The 21,992-nt window shown below is 57.9% G+C and overlaps 1 protein-coding gene across 1 annotated transcript in view; it reads right to left on the reverse strand.

Annotated features, from left to right (window-relative positions):
* LRRC4B (leucine rich repeat containing 4B) overlaps positions 1-13,256 on the reverse strand; it is a 38,382-nt gene extending 25,126 nt beyond the window's left edge. The window contains exon 1 of the mRNA XM_023650234.2: positions 13,120-13,256. The gene's annotated coding sequence lies outside the window, so the exon portion shown is untranslated. The remainder of the gene's footprint in view (positions 1-13,119) is intronic.
* Between the last annotated feature and the right edge of the window lie 8,736 nt (positions 13,257-21,992).

Here is a 21,992-nt window from a genome sequence, read left to right on the forward strand (position 1 = left end):
CCCTCTCTAGGTGGGGAGCCCGAATCCGTCAGCTTCCGTCTGTCCGTCCGTCAGTCTTGGTCCCTCGCCCGGGCTCTGTCTGTCTCTGTCTCTTCCTCGGCGATTACAATTTCTAGTCACACGGCAGTGCAGAGCCAAGCCGAGCCTCGGCTCCCCTCTCCCTCCCTCCCTCCTTCTCTCCTTCCAATGGGGAGGGCGCCTCTCATCCCTCCTCCCCGGCCCCCCTTCCCTGCGCCGCCGCCGCCGGGAGGCCTCTCCCTCCCCCTCCCCCGCTAATCAAAGGCTCCCTTATCTAATTAACCCGTTGGTTCTGGGCAGCCGCGGAAGGTCGGGAAGCACGGAAGAAGGTTGGCGGCTGGGCTGCCCGGGGAGGGGGGTCCGGCCGTGCCAAGCCCGGCCTCGTGGCACAGACACCCTCCGCGGCTGCATCGCCAGGCTGGGCCACCGCGGAGCCCCAGCGCTGGCCCAGACGGCCCCTCCTGTGCCTGCCCCCCCTCCCCAGCCCCCGAGGGCAGACAAGCTGGTGGCTCCCCGCAGGTTCTCCCTCCAGGACCCGGGGGGGCTCCCCAAAGCCCCTCACTGCACCGCCACACCATTTACTCCGACCCCACCCCTGACAGACCAGCGGACCTCGACCCATGTCACCGTCACCCCGGTCCTTCAGCCGAGGGCCAGCCCCCACTCATGCCACAAAGCAATCCACCCCGATGCAGCCCCCTTCCCGGGACGGTAGCCACATCCCGTAGTTTCCACCTCCTGAGACACTTCTGCAGGATGGGCTGGGCGGCCGCCTGTGTTCCTTGGGGTCCTCCATCCAGCCGACAAATGTTTCCCGGGTCCCTGCTGTGTGCCGCCACGGGCAGGGATGCTGACCCTCGCGACCTCCACGCTCAGAACCCAGGCCACCCCTACGCCACAAAAGACGAGGGGCAATAGCACGTTGACCCAGCGCTGGCCAGGGGCCAGGGTTTGAAGCCTGGGTCTGCTGTTGACTTGCTGTGTGACCTCGGGCCGGTGACTTCACTTTCCTGAGCCGCAGACAAATGCTGTGGGACAGGGATAATGACACGATCTACCCCAGGGGGCTGTCGGGGACCGCCTGGCTCAACGCTCAATGACGGGGTTTACTTTCACAGGAAACGCAGATCCGACCACCTTGCACCCCACCCCACCTCCCCCCGGGACCACCAGAGGTGTCACCTCGCTTCTCCCACCATCCTATCTCCCAGTCTGTTCCTCGGGCAGCCAGAGGGTCCTGTCGACGTTCAAGTCAGATCACGCCCCTCCTCTGCTCTAGACCTCACCCGGGTCACAGACCCCTCCGGCCCCAGGCTGGCGACTGTTCAGATTTCAGCTCCCGCCTCCTCCCCCTGCTCACTCATGGCCCTCATGGCCTCTTCGCTGTTTCCAGAGCAGGCTGTGCACACGCCTGCCTCAGGGCCTTTGTACGTACGGGCTCTTCCGTCTGCCTGCACGGCTCCTCCCCAATTGTCCCCATCTTCTCCCAGGTCTGCTCAGGTGTCACCTTTTCGTGAGGCCATCCTGACCATCCCACATCACACAGCCCCCCGGCCCCTCTCCAGAACCTTCTCTGCTTTATCTTTCTATATAATGTTGGTCACCATTTGACCTCTTCTCAGCCGACACCCTTGAGCGGAAGCTCCCCCAGGGCAGGGACTGTGTCCATTTTGCACACGGGTCCGGGCCCGGCGTAGGACGGGTGCTCGGTGAACATCGGGACAAGGAATGAGGGAACCGGTGATCTGCGCTATTCTCCATATGCCTCCCAGTTAAGCCGCAGGCCCTCACACAGTCGCGGAGACACGGTGCCTGGCTGCGTCCCCACTCTGCGCCCCCCACCCCAGACACACTCCAACAGTTGAAGGGCTCAGGCCCACGCCTCAGCTCCTCAGGTCCCCTCCCACCCCGGGAGGCCTGCCCGGTGGAGGCAGCACATCCGTATGTCACAAACACAACGGCCTTCAGCTCCACACCCCCCGTGCTTATGCCGTGGTGCCACCAGGCAGGCTGGGTCCCGGGTACTTCAGCCTCAGTCCCAAACAGCAGGTCCCTGGTGCAGCTCCAGGCATCCCACTAAAGGTCATGCCCAGAGGCGAGCTGTGTGAGCTACACACCTGGATACGGCGGTGCGCCAAGGGGACCCCCAGAGACGCCGCTCCGGCACAGACAGTAGGGGTGCTGCCAAGCCCTCCTTTTCTGAGCACGCTCCCCACACCACCTGTCACGTCCGCATCGGACGTGTACCAACCCCTTGGACACGACTGCCACCAACAACGGAAACATCCACCACTTGCCTGGCACCGACCGGGCCACAAGCCGGGGTTGTTTCTTTGTGAACGGTGGCTCTCCCATCAGCCCTCCGAGAGGGGACTGCCTCACCCCCACTTCACAGATGGGGAAGCTGAGGCACAGCAAGGCCAAGTCACTCGCCCAGGGCCAAACACAAAAGCCCGGAAGTGCCCCTCGCTGGCCCGGCCGGTCGGCGTCTCCACAGACCCCCACGCTTGTCATGACAGCAGCAACGATTCCCACGGGGGTCTCCGGGGTGGGGCATCTGAACACCAGCCTCCTCCCACACGCCCCGCCCTCCGCCCCCCTGCACGGGATGGGACCACCCCACCCCGGGCTCCACACCTCGCTGGCTGGTGGGACCTCCGGGACCTGCCTTCTGTGCCCCCGCACTGGCCACCGTGGGCCCCACATCGTGATGGGTGGCATGGACGGAGTGCTCCCCGGCTGAGCACCGCCCGCGCCTCCAGCCTCGGGCCTCTCCCCACGGCCCCAGGGGAGGGGACCGTCCTTGCGTCCACTTTGCAGATGGAGACGCAGACCCAGAGAGGCGCAGGCACAGGCCGACGGTCACACAGGCTGCCGGTGGGATTGGAACCCGGAACGCGGCCGGATCACCACGCTGCCGCTCTTCCCTCCAGCCACCCTGGGAGAGGCCTCGTCACCGGGATCCACCTGTTCTCCGCCCCCACCTGGTGCCAAGAACGAAGCAGAGATGCAGATGCCAGGGGCACCAAAGAGAGAAGGGACGCAAAAGGCAGAAAGAGCCAGAGACGCCGGGACAGAGACACACACAGCTGGAGATGGACAGACGCACACACGCGAGGGGACGAGAGACTGCGCAAGGGGGCAGAAGAACAGAGAAACCCAGAGAGCCAGCCGAGATCCAGGAGGAGGTGGAGGCACGGAGCCTGGGGCACCCGAGGCCTCCTGGGCTTCGCCATCGTCCCAGCCCCGGCGCTGAGGGAATCTCGGCACTGCGCCCGCCGGAGAGGACTGGGGCAGATGGCAGATCGGAAACTCGGGGAGCAGGGGAGGCGGGGCGAAGAGAAAAGGGAGGCAGGGAAAATTCCCACCAGGCGGACTCAATTTTCTGGGGGAAGTTCAGAAGGTGAGGAAAAAAAAAAAGATAGGAAATTGACTGCCGTCACAGCAAGAGGGATGCAGGTCAGATCTAAAGAAGGACTTCCCGACTGTGAGGGACTGGGGCGGAAGTGGAGCCTGGAGCCGGGAAGGTGGAGAGACATCAAAGTCAGGGAGAGACCAGCACTTCTGTCTCTGGATGCCTGTCGGATGGGCGAGGCCCGGAGCTGTGAAGGCAGGCCGGGGGGAGGGGGGGGCGGCATAGACAGCACAGGCTTCAGAGATGGATGAAACGACTTCGCACGTGTGTCCCTCTGAGCCGGCCTGTGTCCCGAGCGCTTTTAAAATAAAAGCAACCCCAAAGCCCCGGGAATTGACAGTCCCCTAACTTTTGAGGTGGAAGAACCCGGGAAGAGGGTGGCCCAGGGCCCCTCGGAGCTGCTGCTGAGCGGACAGGGCTGTGGGCTCAGCTCTCCACGTGGCCGGCAGAGGCAGCAGAACCAGGCTTCCCAGGGGCAGAGGTGGGGCCGGGGATCGAGGGGGGGACCTGCTTAGAGGAGGGGTTGTCCTTGCCAGTCTGTCCCCAAATCCCCACACAGAGGCCCTGACTGGTCATTTGTTTGGGCTTCCACAGGGCCAGTTAACAAGTATTTACTGAGTGTCTCCTGAGGCTCCTCCGACACACGGAGCACATCCCTACCCCAGGACCTTTGCTCCTGCTGTTCCCTGCGCCCTTCGGGCTTCCTAGGGTCTGGGCGGCTCTCTGTGTCTCTGTCCCGGTCTCTGTTCCAATGCCCCCTTGGGGAAGGCTCCCCTGCCCCTGGCCCCTGCCCAGGCAGGGAGTCCTGTCCGGCTGGTCACGGCGGCGCCCCCACGGAACCTGCGGAAGGAAGAAGGAGCGAGCGGGCGCCCCCTATCCCGGGGCCCTGCCGGTGCTGGGCGCTCAGGGCCGACGGGGACCTGCCTCTGTCGTTAGGGAATTAGGGGTCCAGAGGCTAAGAGAGGGGGTGCACGCAGGGCGGGGACCCTGGAGCGCCCAGGAGGAGGCGATGTCAGAGCTGAGACCTGAATCACAGGCGGGAGGCGGCAGGTGCGGAAAGGCGGCGGGCGGAGGGATCCCCGTGTGCAAAGGCCCGGGGACCGGGAAGGCAGGTGAGAGTCGGGGCGCCGCGGAGTCCATCTCTGTTCCGAAGACGCCCTCCCTCCGCTGCGGGCTGAGAGGTGCGGGGAGCGCAGGGGTGCGGCGCTGCGATGCGGCTCTGGGTTGCACAGCCCCCTCCCAGTGGACTGCAGCGGGGAGGCTGGCGCCCAGGGAGGAGCTGAGCCGAGGGTCCAGGGGGAGAGGATGAGGCCGTGGGGATGGAGACGAGGGAAAGAAAGAAAAGATGCAGCAAATTTGCAAAAGCGGTGGGACTTGGAGATACAGGAGACGAGACAGAGGGAAGAGGAGGGGGGAGGAGAATGGAGAGGCGCCCCGAACACAGGACCCGCAGTCCCAATCTTTGCTTGAAGGTGACGACCCCCCTCATGCCAGCAGCCCAGGCGCTCCGGGGAGCCGTGGCGGAGGGACCCTTACTCTCGCCGTCCGTCCCAGGCTGTGCAGCTTTGGGCCAGCCCCTGCACCTCTCTGTTTCCTCCTCTGTCAAACAGGACGTCAGTGACAGTCGGTGCCATGTATGGCTGCACAAGGCGCCCAGAACAGGGTCTGGCGTGTTGCAAATTGCGGGCGAGTGTCAGCTGGGACTCAAGTCCCGGCTGATAAGTGGGGAAAGAAGAAAAACCAGGCTGCAAGGCCGTGTTGCTGCCAATTTTCTGCTAGAAGCTGCTCCTCTCCTTGGCTCTCACTCCATTTCCTCATCTGAGAAATGGGAATGAATAACTGACACCATACGACAAAGGGCTGGGGGGGGCGGGTAGGGGGCAGATGGACACACGGAGGCCAGAGAACAGTGGCTGTTTACCAGCCCGAGTGGCACTAGTCGGGCCTTGTAGCGCGTGCTACCCACAGCATCCTCTGTGGCCGTGGAGATGCCCCATCCACGCTCTCCAATATGGTGCCACCAGCGTGTGTGGCTGCCAGGCACCTACCACATGGTGAGTGGGACTGAGGAGTTGAATTAATTGAATTTAAATGGATCTAAATGTGCATGGCCACACGTGGCGGTAGCTGTCGGGGTGACTGAGTTGGACAGCGTGGTTCTCACCCCGGGAGCCCCAGTCCCTCTTTGATGGGGTTCTGCCTGAGTCCCCAAAGCTCGGGCTCCTGCTCCCAGCCCTGCCCAGCTCCCATACAGGCTCCTACAGGAGCCACGGAGGTCCAACCTTATCGAGAGTGAGATGCCCAAGAACCAGGCGGGCTGCCTGTGTCGTCCGAGGCCTACTCTGTGCCGGGCCTGAGCTGAGGGAGCCCCGTGCCCACGGGGAGAAACAGTCATAGCCCCACTTCACAGAAGGGCCCTCTGAGGCCCGCTGAGGTCCTTGCACCCAGACCCTGGCCGCCTCCAAGATGGAAGCTGGCCCTACAGGCCCCCAGGCTCTGTGTCCTTCTGGGAGGTGGGGGCGTCTTAACACGGAGAACTCGAGCTCTCCAGGAGAGAGCCAGGACCCGGCCTGGTTTGGGTGGGTTTCAAACTGGTGGTCATTTCCAGGCTTCGGCAGGGCTGCGGGAGGGTGAGTCTGCAGGCCAGGCCGGGCGGGGATGGTGTGAGCCGGCCTCATGGTGGCCTCCCTCACTCCTTCTCCCCTGGAAGGGCGGGCGATGCTGCATTCTGTTCTCTATCTCAGGGTGCGCATGACTATTGCATTTTAAAAAAGACGGGGGTGCTCCTAAAGGTAATAAAAAGTTGCAAACTGCTTGGAGTGGAGCAGGGTTTCTCAGACATCTGTGTGCGTCCAGAGCACCCTGTGAAAGGGCGGGTTCTGATTAGGTGGAGCCAGGGTGAGGCTGAGAGTCCGAACTGGCTGAAGGATGCTGGTCCCCAGGGATGCTGGTTCTCGGGGATGCTGGTTCTCAGGGATGCTAGTTCTTGGGGATGCTGGTCCCTAGCGATGCTGGTTCTTGGGGATGCTGGTTCTCAGGGATGCTAGTTCTCAGGGATGCTAGTTCTCGGGGATGCTGGTCCCCAGGGATGCTGGTCCTCAGGGACGCTGGTTCTCAGGGATGCTGGTCCCCAGGAATGTTGGTCACGGGGCTCACCCTGAGGAGCAGGGAGCCATAGGTCTCTGGGGGTACATCTTGCTTCCGCATCCCATTTCAGGATGAACAAGGAGCTCCCCTCCTCCCTCCCCCAGCTCTGTGGAGGGGTGTGCTCCGGGGTGGGCCGGACCCAGGTTAGAACCTGAGCTGCCACAGATACTAGCCACATGGCCTTAGAATGGGGGCATCACCTCTCAGGGCCTCAGCTTGCTCATCTGTAAAATGGGGAAATGGCTGCTCTGCCTCCTGGGGTGCTGGGGGTTCAACGGTCCCATAGCTGATGGGCTGAGCGTGTTGCCTGGCTCGTGGAGAGCACTCAATAAAATTATCCTCCCACCGTGAATACCCTCCTCCTCCTCAGTATCGTCACCCTGTCACTCTCGGAAGGATGGAGAGGTGGAAAGAGCGTTGGCGTCCAAGAAACCTGGGTTTAAGCTCTTCACTCGCCGCTTCCTGGCTGTGGTCCCCTTCCGGCCCCCCACCTCCACCCCCAAGGGCTCTGTCTATGAAGATAATGACACTCAGGTTGGTGGGGATCCGCGGGCACATGTCCCACCCATGCTGGGCACCTGAATGACAGTGATGGTGAAAGTTATCATTTACTCTCCCTGGGTCAGAAGAACTAATCTTTTCTGCATTCTGTGACTCAGTTTCCCCCCTCCGCAGGTGTAGAGCCAACATTTCTAGCTGGATCAAAACCACTCATTTATTGGGGAGCGGGGGGCTCAGAGAATCACCCGAGGGGCCTTTGCCCCCCACCAGCCAGACGTGGATTGGACACCCCCCCACCTGGGTGAGGGAAGTCCAACGTGAGAACCGCCAGGAGCGGGTCCTGTCCCCTGGGGCTTAAAGACACAAACAAGCTTGAGAGGCCGGGAGCCCCTGAGTTGTAGGAACTCCAAGGTCTCTTAAAGTCTAACCTTCTAGGAGTCTCCTGTTATTAACAGTCTAATTGTTGTTATTATTAGCAATCCTAGTTTCCAGTGGGAGGGCCTGATGGACGAGCTTGACCCCCACCCTGGGCCTCAGTTTCCCGCCCCCCCAGAAAGCAGTGGCCTCAGCTGGGGGAGGCAATCAATCCACAGGGCACCCCATGCCTGGGTTTCCAGGCCCAGCTCTGCCACTTCTAGCTGTGTGACCTTGGGCAAGGACCTCATCTCTCTGGGCCTCAGTTTCCCCATATGTCAGACTTGGGATGACGCCCCTTTGGCACAGGACTCCCGTGAGGAGTCAACGGGCGAACCACACAGGGTGCCTAGCACGGAGCCTGACCCGTTGTAAGCTCTCAGTGAACGTCAGCTCTTCTCTGGCCCCGCGTCTCAGGGTTCGGGGCAAGAGGAGGGCAAATCTTTGTGCCTCCTGTTGGGAGTGGCTCCTCCAGGAGACCTGGGGCTGGCAACTCCCTGAATGGGAGCCCACCTCGCTCCCTCTCTCCCAGGCTGGGTCACACCCCCCACCAGGACCCAGTGGTCCCCCGGGATGGACTCCTGCTTGTCCCCCCATTGCAGGGCCCCCTGGCGGCCCATCTCCCAGAACTTCGCCTGTCATGGCAACAGTTGTGTGTAGGTTTCCAGGCAACCAGGGGGCATCCACTCTTCTTACTTTCCTGCCACCCTGTCTGGCAGAGCCCCCTCTTCAGGGCCTGGAGAGAAGTGAGAGGGGTTTCTCCCCAGTGGCGATGGGGGACTCCTAAACTCAGAGATGAGGAGACTCCCTGTACCCGGCCAGAGAGGAAGCGAGGATGTGGTTCCTACAACGCGACAAGGGTGACGGAGGAGGAGCTGGTGCTGGACCTGGATGCTGTCACGCCCCTAAGCAGCCCCTGCCATCTTCACCCTGACCTGCAGGTGAGACCAGGCGAAGCCCCCCGCCCTCTCAGAACAGCGCCCGGCCCATCCCTGTTGGTCCCACCACTGACAAGCATCACGCCCCATCCTCTAAGACCTGGGACCAGACGAAGTTCCAGACGTGCCCCCGCCCCCACCGCGCAGGGAATCCCGGCCCTGCCTGTGGGCTGCAATCCGACTCACGGGGACAAGGGTGGGCTCTGCGGCCCGTCCTGGCTGTCAGCCGCCCGAGGACAGGCTGCAACGTGGTGGCTTCCTGCAGCGCTGACTCTAGGACACGGCAGGGGGCTGGCGGTCTCAAAGCAGACCGTGGTCACGAAGGGCCCACGTGCACTCTGCACCCTGGTGGCCTCGGGAATCCTCCCATCCTCGGTGGGCAGGGGGCTCAGAGCAGGGGCAAAACGGGGCCAGGAGAAGGATGGAGCAAGAGGGACGGGCAGACAGCCATGGCAAACGGGCTGAGACTTTGGAAGGAAACTGAGGGAAGGAGTGAGAGAGAGCAACAGGACGAGAAGAGCGCCACGTGGAGAGGGGAGAGACGAGAAACTAGCAGAGGTCGAAAACTCAGCCGGCTGTGGAGCTGGGCAGCTGAGATGGGTGGATGCATCAGGGTAGGATGGTGGCCCGAGGGGCACCTGAGCACAACCTGCTGCTGCCCCAGGGGACAACTTTTCTCTCTCTCTTTTTATTTTTGGTGAAGAAGATTGGCTCTGAGCTAACATCCGTTGCTAATCTTCCTCTTTTTGCTTGAGGAAGATTGTTGCTGAGCTAACATCTGTGCCCATCTTCCTCTATTGTGCATGTGGGATGCTGCCACAGCACGGCTTGATGAGCGCTGTGTAGGTCCGCATCCAGGATTCAAACCCACCAAACCTGGGCGGCCGAAGCGCAGCGTGTGAACTTAAGCGCTCCACAATGGCTGGGCCCAAGTTGGGGAAGGATTTTTCAAAAGAAGCTGAGAACCTGAACTTTTTTAAAAAGATATAATTAACATATAACACTCTACTCGTTTCAGGTGTACAACGTTAACGATTGGGTATTTGCGAACGGAACACAGCAGTCTCGTTAACATCTATCACCACACTTACAGATACTGTTTCTTGTGGTGAGAATGGATTTTTAGGTGAAATTGCTAAGTTTTTTTTTTTTAAGAGGTGGCAACAAACTAAACCCTTTGAAAGCATACGGGGGGGGGCGGGGCGGGCAGGGAGGAGGCGGGAGGGGCCTGGGAGATGACGGACAGGCCGAGGTGCGGGAGACGACACAGGAGCGGAGCGGGCTGTAGAAATAGAAGCGGGTTTCATAGCAGATGGGGTGGGAGAGAGAAAGACTGATGAATGAGCTCAAGGCGTAGACGGATGTGTACATAGATGTGTAGACAGATGTGCAGACGGATGTGTAGATGGATGTGTAGACGGATGTGCGAGGACAGGAAGGCACAGGGTGAAGGGCCAGCCCAGGAGGATGGGAGATCAGGATCCCGATAGAGACAGAGGCCCAGGGGACATCTTGGGACAGATGCTGGGCCAGAGAGGTGAGAAGAGATGAAGGCTGGGGAAGGATGAAGAGAGAGGGCTGCCACCCAGCAGGCGAGATGGGGGACCCCTGGGGGTGGGAGGAGAGGAGACAGAGGTTGGGACTGTGGCCACGGCTGGAGAGGGGAGCCAGGGCTCCGGAAGAGGCTGGGAATCCGGGCCCCCGCCCCTCACAGCCCCTCTGGCTGGAGGTCTGCCCCTCCGCGTGCGCGTGTGCGCGAGACGGCGTGCGCATGCGTGCGCTTCGCCGTATGCTACTTGGGAGAGATGTGGCCCTCCGAGACCCCATGTCTTCATTCCGCTGTCCTCTGGGATAGCTAGGGGACCCCTGGGATCCTCTGACGCGGGGGGCATTCTCCCGGCTGCCTCCGGGTGGGATTCAGGGCGACGGCGGGGGTCCGACGGGGGTGGGCGTCCCTCCATGCACACGCGTGCCCCTCACGCTGGGCTCTGGGCTGGAGGCCGTGCGCTCTGGGACAGCATGAGCAGCACGTGGGCTGCAGCCCGGAGGAGCCACCTGCACGCTCTGTGTTGCTCTGTGAGTGTGAGGTCCCTGGTGGGGTCCGCGTGTGGGTCCGCGAGGTGCTGCCTTTGTCTCTCCCTCCAGGTGTCTGTGTACCAGGGACTCTGTGCCTCTCTGCACGTGCACGTGACTCCAGGCCTTTCTCCGGGCCTCTGGCTGACTCTGGGTCCCACAACCACATTTGCAACTCTGATTCCACATCTGGGTCTCTGGCTGCCAGCGAATGACTGTGTGTGTGTGTCTGAGTGTCTGCACGTGCATCTGTGTCTTTCTCACACTCTCCCACCCTCCCACGGCTGATTCGGGCCCCTCTCACAAGTCAGACGCTGTGCCCCTAAGGGCCCCCCGCACCACTGGCGGCTCCTTCTCGCCGGCACCGCGGGTCGGCCTCACTCTCCCTGAGTCTGTGGCTCCCTGTGTCTCTGCCTCGCCAGCTCCTCTGTGTGCAGATGGTGTGTCCCCCTCTCTCCCGGACTCTCCCTTTCTCTTGGAAATTAAGTGAGTAAGTCTGTGTATGTCTGGCTCCGTGGCGATGCGCCCTAATTGTGTGTGCGTGTCTGTTTGGGAGTTGGGCACCCTCCTCGCTGCCTCCCACCCTTCCCTGCCTTGTCCCCGTCTGTGAGTCTCTCTCACGCCTTTCTGCTGCTTCCCTCTCTGTCTCTCCTTTCCGAGAGTGTGTGTTTGGGATCCTCGGGCGGCCAGGATTAGAGGGGACCCAGGGAAGAGCAGGAGGAAGGTGGCAAAGGGGAAAGGAACCTGCGAGATACAGGTTCGCAGGAGCGAGGAGACAGAGATGCTCCGGGAGGAGGGAGGGGCCGATCCTGGACCGGGGGTCCTCGGGGTGGGGAGTTTTTACGGGGTGGGGAGAGGATGCTGCCGGCCGCCTGGACCAGGAGAGGAGCGACTCCGGCTACTCCCAGCTGCCGCTGGAGCGGGAGCCCGAGTTCCTGTCTGGCGGCTGCGCGGCCCCGGACCTGGGATGTGAGGCGCATAGCAATGGGGCGCTGCGGAGGCTCCACTGCAGCTCCCAGCTGGGGAGGGGGGCGGGGAGGGGGCCGAGGGGCAGCCCTGAGGCTCCCTTCCCCCTCCCCCTTTCCAGCTGGGCTCTCCCCAGGGGATTTCCCCACCCTGAGAAAGTCTCTTTGGAAGAGCCGAGCCTGAGGCGGCAGGGAGCAGGCCCGGGAGGAGGGGAGGGTGCTCAGGAGCAGCAGCAGAGGTGGGGGTGGGGAGAGAAGGGTCAAGATGGGAGTGGCAGAGGGAAGGGGAGAGGGGTGGGCGAGCGAGGGGGCATCATGGGCATGTGACTCAGACCCTGGGGGGGGGGGGTGTCGGTTGGGCCCCTGGCCCAAGGGGAGGAGCCCAGGGCAGTGGCGGCTTGAAAACCTGGGAGGGACCCCGACAGAGCCTGGGCCTCCAGCTCCTGGGACCCATGGGGAGTTGGAAGCAGCTGAGGGTCTCAGGTGGAGAAGTTCCAGAAAGGAGGACCCTGGGACTGGGGGCCTGGCATTGAGGGGTCCCATGGGGTGAGGAGGCAGGGACAGGGGCTCTGCGTGCAGAAAGGTCATAGAGGGGGGGTCCCAGACAGAGAAGGGTCTGAGAGAAAGAGGCTGGAGTGCAGGGGGGAGGGGCGGCGGGGGTCCCAAGCAGAGAGGGGAAGGGACAGGGGGTCCTGAGAGGAACAGGGTGGGGAGTGGGGCTGGAGGAGAGAGAGGCTGAAGTTGGGGTCTCCTGGAGAGAGAGTCAAGGGAGAGAATATCTGGGGGGAGAGAGTCAGAGATGGGGGATGAGAGGATGCTGAGGGGAAGGTGAGGCACAATTAGAAGGTCCTAGAAGACCAGGTTGAGGGTGTGAAGGCTCGGCAGGGTAGCAAATGGGGTGAGGGGAGGTCCCCGGGAAGAGAGGCTAAGGATGGTGGGAGAGAGGCCTGGTCCCAGAGACACATGTGCCCAAGGAGAGAAGGCCCGGAAGCAGAATGGGGTCAAGGAAGGGGGTCTTGGGAGAAGGGAGGGGCAGGGGTTCGGCTGCCCCCCCCAGTAGGGGTTGGGGACCCCAGAGGGAGAAGGACTGAAGCTTGGGGAGGGGGTTGTCTCGCTCCCTAGTCACCCCCTCCGTCTCTCCCGTTCTCACTTCCCAAACTCCCCGGTTCTCCCCGGTTGCCACGGCAACCGCTCCTGCCAGGCGCCGTCACCAAGGAAACCCCGTGCCCGCCTCTCCCCCTCCCCATCCCTGGCGTGCGCCCCCCCCCCCCAAGCAGCAGCGGTGTGGAGGGTAGGAGGGGCAATGAGGGGGGAAGACCCCGCACTCCCGCCCCAGAAAGGGGGGCCCAGACCCGTGCAGCGAGCCCCCCCAACCCCTCCATCCTCAACCCCGCAGCTGGATACGCAGCGACCGCGGGACGGACACCTCCCCCCCCCGCCGGTCCCCAGGCATTGGCGACCCCCCAACACAGAACTCGCCGGCCCAGAGACACCCCCCTACCTCCCCGCCCCCCGCCTCGGCTCTCCATCAGGCCCCGCCCACTGTCCTCTGCCGCCGCCCCCCCTCCCGAGGAGGCCGGAGCCCACTGTCCCCTAATTACACGATGCCCCCCCGGCCCCCGCCCGGCGCCCCTCGGCGGCTACTCACAGCGAGGAGAGGGGCTCCTTCCGGGGGGCAGCATGCCCGGCCGCGGGGGGAGGACCCCCGGGAGGCGCGGGGATGGGGCGCGCGGCCCGCTGCGGGAGGCGCGGGGGGCGGGGCGCGGCCGGGCCGGGTCTCCCGGCTGCCCCCCTCCCCGGCTCCGGGGTGGGGAGGGGGCGTCCGCGGCGGTCGCGGGGGGCTCGGGGGGGCTCGGGGGGCCGCCTCGCTCTCCCGCCCGCCGCCCGCCGCCCGGCCCGCCGCGCGCCTTCCTTCTCGCCCTCCTTTCTTTCCTTCTTTCTTTCCTTGCTTCCTTCCTTCCAGCCTTCCTTCCTTCCTTCCTCCCTCCGCGGGCCGCCGGCGCCGCGCTCCCCCCACCCCACCCCCCCCAGGCCCCGGCCCCGGCCCCGGCCCCCGCCTCGGACGGTGCGGCAGCGACCGCGAGCAGCCGGGAGCGGCGGAGACGGGAGCGGAATACTGATGATGAAGGGGGAGCGGTGAGGGAGGGCGCGGGAGGGGGGAAGCTGCCCGGGAAGGGAAGGGAAGGAGGGGGGAGAGGAGAGAGGGGAGGGAGGGCAGAGAGGAGGGGGGAGGGGGGAGGGAGGGAAAAGGAGACGACGGGGGAGGGGGAGGGACGACAGAGGGGGATGGGGGGAAGGGGGTGGGAGAGAAAGGGGGGAGGGAGGGAGGGAGAGGGCAGGGAAGAAAGAAGGGGAAGGAGAAAAGAGGGAGGGAAGAGAGGGGAAGACGGGGAGAGTGGAGAAGGGAGGCCGGGCCAGGAGAAACTCCTGGGGCACCTTTGGTAAATATTTGATGAATTTTGCGGGAGGGATGAATGCGGGAGGGACGGGGAAGGTAGGGAGAGAGGGATGATGGATGCTGGGGAGCAAGAGGGAGCAGCCCGGGAGGAGGAGAGAGGTGGTTAGGGGGCAGGAAAAGGTCCAGGAGCAGGGAAGTGGGGGGAGCGAGGAGGGAGGGGAGAGGAGGAGAGGTGTGGGGGGAAAGGAGGCTCAGAGAAGCGGGACAGGCTGCAACTCTGGGGGCCTGGGCTCTGACAGGGAGGTCTTGGAGGAGCTAGAGAAGAGATGGGGCCCTGGTGTGGGGCCCTTGGCCCAGACCTGTCAGGTGGAGGTTCCAGGGAGGGCACAGAGGACGTGCCCCACAGCCTCCCCAGCTGTGTTCTCACCTCCCCTAGGTGTCGGCAGCAGGTGTTGGGGACACATTTAGAGCTGTGAAGCCCGCACTGCACCTCGGGTGCGGGGAGGGGGGGAGGGAGGATGCAGAGGCCCGGGAGAGGTCACCTTGCCCACCCCCTACCCCATCACCTCCCCCTCTCTGCTACCCCCAAAGGTCCAGGCACCGAGGATGGGGGGCATGGGAAACCAGGGGACCAAGAAGCCCAGAGGGGGCTAAAAGGAGGCAGCCTCTGTCCAGGGCACTGAACTTCCTCTCAAGTTGTGAAATTAGGGCAGAAATCTCCCCTCTTCGTTGGCCCCCTGAAAAGTCCACTAACTTGGAACACGGAGGAGAGAGAAAGGATGAAGGGTCTTTCTGTCAGTGCCAGGGTCCCAGAGACTGATTGACTCTCCCTCTTTGCCCTTCTCCTTCTGAGATCCCCCTGGGGGCGGGGAGGGAAAGTGTGGCCCCTGCTCCCACAGGCAGAAGTGGCTCGACGTGGAGGCGGGTCTGGGGAAAGAGGGCCTGACAGACATCAGTCATGAGCCAGAGCGGGAGACAGACGACAAGTTCACGAGACAAGTGAAGTCACATTTGGGTGCAAAGAAGCAGCTGTGGTGGGTGGGGCTTGGTTCACGTGGAGACCTAACAGCTACAGAGAGGGGAAACTGAGGCACGGAGGGACAGGCGAGGGCCGGAGAGCGACAGGTGGGTGGTACAGGTTTGGGCTCACACCTGGGCACTGCTCGAATCTGGTTTAGGAGACCGGAGGAGTGAAGTGCGTGCACCCCGAGAGGCCCAAGGTCAATGGTAACACTGCTAAAACAATAATGATAGCAGCCCGTGTGGCCCGCGTGCGCGCCACGGTCAGACGCTGTGCTGAGCGCCTCAGGAACGTCCTGATTCCCAACAACCACCCTGAGCTGGCTCCTAGGGGTTTGGGCTCTGGTGGGCACAGCAGAGCAGGGCTAGGGGGACCCCTGCTGTGCCCAGAGTTAGCCCTTTTTTTTCCTCGTTCCTCAAGGGTCCCAAGGAGAGGCCAGAGCAGAGAAGCGGGGGAGAATTCCACGTCCTACCAGCCTCTGAGCCTTCCTGGTCCAGATCGGAAGCCCTGCCCGTGGGGTATGACTGTCCCCATGTGACTGAAGGGGAAATGAGTTGCCGTCAACCAGCAGAGTTCACGGGGTGCCTGGTCCGTGAGGTTTAGCTCAAACACAAGAGGAACCTCACCGCTACCCACAGTCCCTCCAACTTTGCCCTAAAGCTTCACTCAAGTGGCGGCCCCAGCAGCTTAACCCCTGACCCCCATCTGTCATTCATGTTTTTAACATTGATTGGGGCCTATGATGTAAGAAAGGGGGGCAGGGACCTGGGGACCCGCCACAGTAATACAGACTCAAAAGGGATGTTTACTGTTTCAAAAAACTAAATGTAAATTATATGTTTTCTTCGGGATGGCATTTCAGAGGTTAATCCAAACATCACATTTCTCTGCTTCAGGCTGTAAAAAAAATTTTTTTTTTTATCCGCTCAGTGTGTTAACTGCTTGTCTCACCCAGATCAGAAGTCCTGAAGGGCAGTTAGGTGTATCTTTGATAAATAAAATACAGGCAAAGGAAGGAAATTTTCACTTATTGGGGTTGGTTTGCTCAGAAAACTCAAAGTGGGATCCACGGGGGACAAGGGTATCCGCCCCTCCCCCCACCATGTTCATGCATTTTGTTCAATATTCTGAGCAACTGTGGGTCTTCGTCTCTGCTGATAAGTCGTCAAGATCGTTCCTGTCAGCAGAGAGTTCTAGAAAGGGGGGAACATCGTCACAGGGGGTGTTAAGCTAGGCCCTAGACCTTACCCACAGTTCTGAACTTCACATACCTCCAACCCAAACCCTAATCCTAACTCTTGAGAGAGATGACCCTCGCCAAAAAGGGGACACAGAGCTCGGTGCTCGACTGTCACAGCAGAGGAACACGCCTCTTGTCTGCTTGTCCGGTTTCCGAAACATCTGCATTTGTCCTGAGTCAGGGTGGCCGACCGTGTTTCGACCAATGGCGTCCGCAGAAGTGATGCCATGTGACTTGCAAGGCGAGGTCATGAAAGAGCTGTGGCTTCTGCTCTAACGGGTGGAATATTCGCTCTCGAGCCTCTGGCGGGTCTAGAAGCTGATTGCCCCGAGGCTGCCACGCTGGGACGAAGCCCCTGCCAGCACCCGAGGAGGGAACGGGGCCCGGCCAGCCTGCAGCTGCTTTAACTGCCCTCCTGTCACAGCTCTAGCAACAGTCGCCCTGTGTCCGCTTAGAGACCCAGAGCCAGAGCTGCCCAGCAGAGGTCTCCCCAAATTCTCGACTCACGGAAACCTTAAGAGGTGATACGATGATTTTGTTGTTTTAAGCTGCTGGGTATTGAGGGGGTGGTGTTTGTTACACAGCAGTAGGTAACTACAACAGTCAGCAGCTCAGAACACCAGCTCTCTGGTTCTTCGGCAGACGGGACAATCTCAGACCACCTGCAACCAGTGGTAGGAAGTTTGGCTCAAGCCAGCGCGTGTACCACCCTGGTCTTGGTTTCTAGATATTATTCCCTTAAAAGGAGCCAGACTCCTTGGAAGAGTAACTGCTTCTGGGTTTGGGGTGGGGCAGGCACAAAGTAAGCCTGGGACATCTTTTGTGCCATAAAGGCAAGGAAGTGCTCAAAGGCTAGTGGGGTCACGTTAAAAGGACACAGGAGGCAGCTTGATGGGCCAGCTCTGTGGCCTAGTTGTTAAGTTCAGTGTGCTCAGCTTCAGTGGCCCGGGTTCAGTTCCTGGGCACAGACCTATGCAACTTGTTGGTGGCCACGCTGTGGCAGTGACCCACATACAAAATAGAGGAAGATTGGCACAGATGTTAGCTCAGGGCCAATCTTCCTCAGCAAAAAAAAAAAAAAAAAAGACACAGGAGCCGGCTTGAAGGGGCTCTTACTGGCAAAATTTGGGACAGTTTGAGCATCAAAAGGAATGACTATAATGACAGTAACATGTTTCTGTGTCTGTGAAACACATATACATATATGTACTCATGTTCGCCATCTGAACAAAGTGATGTAACTTAGAGTCATGAATCATGGGACTGCCTGACATACGTGTCTCCTGATGGAAGCAACAAGGAGAATGTGGCGTTGTTTGTAAAGTTTTCTTGCCAAGAATGTTGAAATTGAGCCAGCCTGGTGGGGCAGCAGTTAAGTGCGCATGTTCCACTTCAGCAGCCCAGGGTTAGCGGGGTCGGACCCCGGGCGTGGACATGGCAGCACTTGGCACACCATGCTGTGGTAGGCGTCCCATGTATAAAGGCCAGTCTTCCCCAGCAAAAAGAGGAGGATTGGCAGCAGTTAGCTCAGGGCTAATCTTCCTGAAAAGAAAAAAAAAAAAGAATGTTGAAATTTATTCTAAGGAAGACTTGAGAACTCCCGGTTCCCAAAACATACACCGGGGCACCCTGGGGGAACCACAGCGACTTCACAGAGGGCCACATGGGGCTGTGCTGGTAAATGCTCAACACCCAGTTCTCTGGAAAAAAGTTGTCACTGAACACTGTGACATCAACGTTCAATTGAGAAGAGGTGCACAGTTCTTTCTCCTTCCTTTTTGAAAAGCTGGGACCAGCTCCAGCACACACCTGGTTACAGGATATACAGATATATATTTTCTGAGGAAGATTGGCCCTGAGCTAACATCCATGCCCATCCTCCTCTGTTTTGTATGTGGGACACTTTCCCTAAGGTTTCTAAGATCAAGTCCATATTCACATTTTCCCAGTTGCCCAGAGACTTTTAGGGCTTATAAAAATGTTTCATACCAGGATCCAAGTAAATTTCATTCATTGCATTTAGTTGTTATATCTCTTGAATCTCTTCCCCGCCATTTTTTTTGTTGTTGTTGTTGAGGAAGATTGGCCCTAAGCTAACATCCATGCCAATCTTCCTCTATTTTGTATGTGGGACGCCTCCACAGCATGACCTGATGATTGGTGCGTAGGTCCGCGCCCAGGATCTGATCTGGCGAACCCCAGGCTGCTGAAGCAGAGCACATGAACTTAACGGCTACGCCACCAGGTGGGCTTCTGGATATTTTAAATCTTCAAGTGAAATAGTGATATACTTCGTATCTGTTAGACATCATGAGACCTACTAGCTCTGAGGTCGTTCACGGTTTCAACGTTAGCTTTGTGCTATATTTTTGGGGATGATCTATCTCTGTGGAGCTGGGTTTTTGGCATTTCTGTGACCAAAAGCAAGAGGTGCCTTGAAAATCTTTGTGGAACAAGAAATGAGGGTGTGGGCGTCCAATCCTCTTCTGAAGCCTGAGAAGCTGTACAGGGCCCGACAGGGGCACGTGTCCCATCAGTAAGGAATTAGTGTCATTTGAGAATGAAATAAAATAATTTCTTTCAATTTATGTGCATTGCTTTTTCATCTGACGGTTAAGTTGTTGGGACTTAAATACTCATTAAGTTGTGTGGAACTAACTACTTAATAAATGGAACAGCCGGGTATTTCTTTTGGACCTAAGTACATCATGAAAAAATTACTGACACGCTAAAGGCACTGGCAAGTGACATCATTTGGGAACCTCTGTTCCAGACCTAATTTCCATTTTACAGAAAATAGGATAGAGGAACAAGCTAAAAGACACCATGAAGAGACAATCAGAAAAATCCAGAATGTGGGGCCTTCTCTAAGAGGATCAGCCTGATCTCTTCAAAAAGCCAGTTATTATGAGGGAGAAAAAAAGGGTTGGAGCAGCTGCTCTAGATTCAAAGAGATTCAAGGGGCTGGCCCAGTGGTGTAGTGGTTAAGTTTGCACGTTCTGCTTTGGTGGCCCGGGGTTCACAGGTTCAGATCCTGGGTGTGGACATGGCACTGCTCATCAGACCATGCTGTGGAGGTGTCCCACATACAAAATAGAGCAAGATTGGCATGGATGTTAGCTTAGGGCCAATCTTCTTCAGCAAAAAAAAAAAAAAAAAAAAAAGGCAGTGGGTAGAGAGAGAGATTCAAGAGCTATAACAACCAAATGCAATGAATGAAACCTGCTTGGATCCTGGTATGAAACATTTTTATAAGCCCTAAAAGTCTCTGGGCAATTGGGAAAATGTGAATATGGACTTGATCTTAGAAACCTTAGGGAATTCACGTTGATTTTCTTAGGTGTGATAATGAGATGACACAGTGATTATGTAGGAGAATGTTCTTGTTCTTAAGAGATTCACGCTGAAGTATTTACGTCTGCAACTTACTTTCAAATAACTTGGCAATTGAAATGTTAGCAATTGTTGAATCTAAATGTTGGCTATGTGGGTGCTCGTTGAATTTTTTTTTCAATTTTCTGTATATTCGACATTTTTTGTTAAAAATTTGGGGGAATTCGGCTGAGAGAAGGAACCTTTAGGGCAGGTTGTCGCTTGCAATCAACCCCCTCCTCCTCCTGCTTAACCGTTCCTCCCGCGCTGCATCACCACTTACGATCCGCCTGATATCACTCGTCTTTAAAATAATTGCACCCCAAATCCCCTCCTTTGACCCCACATCTCCGTGTAGTGCACACACCTGCGGCAACTCCAGATTTCCTTATCTCGGCAAATGGTACCACCCTCCTCTCAGTGGTCGAGGAAAGAAGGTAGAGATTGTTCTGGATGGTGCTCTTCTCCTCACCCCTACATCCAACCCATCACCCAGTCCTGCGGTTCTCCCTCTAAAATATATTGCACACAGTCCTTTCTGTCCATCCCTTGTACTGCACAGCATGGTCTGGGCCCTGCTACCCTTCCAACCTCGTTTCCTGCCTCTCTCTCCTTCACTCACGCATTCCAGCTTCTTCCACAGCAGTGAGCTTGTTCCTACCTCAGGGCCTTTGCACGGGCTACTCTCTGCCTGGAACATTCTTCCCCCGTGTCTTCACATGGCTGGCTCCTTCTCGTTTTCATGTCTCAGTTCATTTGTCACCTCCTCCAAGACGCCTTCTTTGTCCAACCTTTTGGGAGGCCCCCTCCTACCCATTCCCGGCTACTCTCTACAACGCTGATTTGTTCTACTTTCTTCATAGCATTTATCCATAGCTGAAAATTTCTTGTTTCACTGTCTTCGCTTGCTAGAAGGCAAACTCCTTGAGAACTGGTCTAGTCACAGTGATTACTACATTCCCAGTGTCTAGAAAGTGTCAGGAAAATTGCACATTTTCATTAAATTTGTTGAACACAGTACATAGTCCATCCCGTCTTCTATGTACTTCAAAAGCTCTTCTTGAAATGAAATTACCTCTCAGCGTAACAAAATGTTAACTATTTTTCCTGAGTCTACTATGCATTAGGCGGGCACTCAAGTGGCCTCTAACCCCCTCAACAATCTCGCCAGGAAGGTGCTACTATTCTCCCCCGTTCACGGAGGAGAAGACTGAGTTCAAAGAGGCGAGTACTTAGCTAAGATGACCCGGCACCTACAGACTTGGATCCAGAATTGCTCTCCGGGGCTCCACAGCACCTGCTCTTTCTACTCTGCCACCCTGTTTGGGACATAACTGAACCACAATTTCTTTCCATTTCAAACCTAACACATCGTAACTCCTGCTTATGGCCATGATGGAGTAATGGGTACCAGACGTGCCCTCCTGCGACAAAAAACTACAAAACTGGACAAAATACATGAGGCCACCGTTTTCAGGCATGGAACAAACAGGAAGAGGACTGTGATTCTACAATCTCTGCTACAACCCAGTAATTTCACTCTTAGTTCTGGACTCAAGAGAAATGAAAGCACATGTCCACACGGTCCACACAAAGACTTGGGTAAGACTGTTTGGAGTATTTTATTAATAATGACACGAAACTGGAAACAACCCCAACTTTCATCAACAGTGGAATAGATAAACCAGTTGTAGTGTATTCATAAAATGGAATACTATTTAGCAACAAAAAAGAATAAACTACTGATACGTTCAACAATGTGGATGAATCTCATGGATATTATGTTGTGCAAGAAAAAAACAGGCCTCAAAGAGGACATATTGTAAAGTTCTACTTATGTTAAGTTCGAGATAAGGCAAAATTAAATTTTTTTTTGAGGAAGATTAGCCCTGAGATAACATCTGCCAATCCTTCTCTTTTTGCTGAGGAAGACTGGCCCTGAGCTAACATCCATGCCCATCTTCCTCTCCTTTATATGTGGGACACTTACCACAGCATGGTTTAATGAGCGGTGTCATGTCCCCACCTGGGACCCGAACCGGCGAACCCTGGGCTGCCGAAGCGGAACATGCACACTTAACCGCTGTGCCACCAGGCTGGCCCCCTCTTTTTTTTTTTTTTTTTTTTGCAAAATTAATTTTTGCTAGTAGAATTCAGAATAGTGGTTGCCTATGGGGGTGGGGATTAATTGGAAGGGGGCACAAGGGAACTTTCTGGGTTGATGGAAATGTCTTATCTTGAATGAGGTGTTGGTTACATCTGTGTATAGATTTGACAAAACTCACCGAATTGTAACTTTAATATCTGTGCACTTCATTGTATGTAAATTGTTCCTAAAAATAACTTATTGGCCTCTACCTCATACAATTTACAAAAATAAATCCTAGATGGGTTATGCATCTAAGTCTAAGAGATAAAACAACACAGCTTATAAAGGGGAGCATTTCCACGTATGTGGAGTAGGAAAGATTTCTTAAAACGAGACCAAAG

The sequence above is a fragment of the Equus caballus genome, chromosome 10 (assembly GCF_041296265.1).
Source record: "Equus caballus isolate H_3958 breed thoroughbred chromosome 10, TB-T2T, whole genome shotgun sequence".
In the NCBI taxonomy this organism is placed as follows: Eukaryota; Metazoa; Chordata; class Mammalia; order Perissodactyla; family Equidae; genus Equus; species Equus caballus.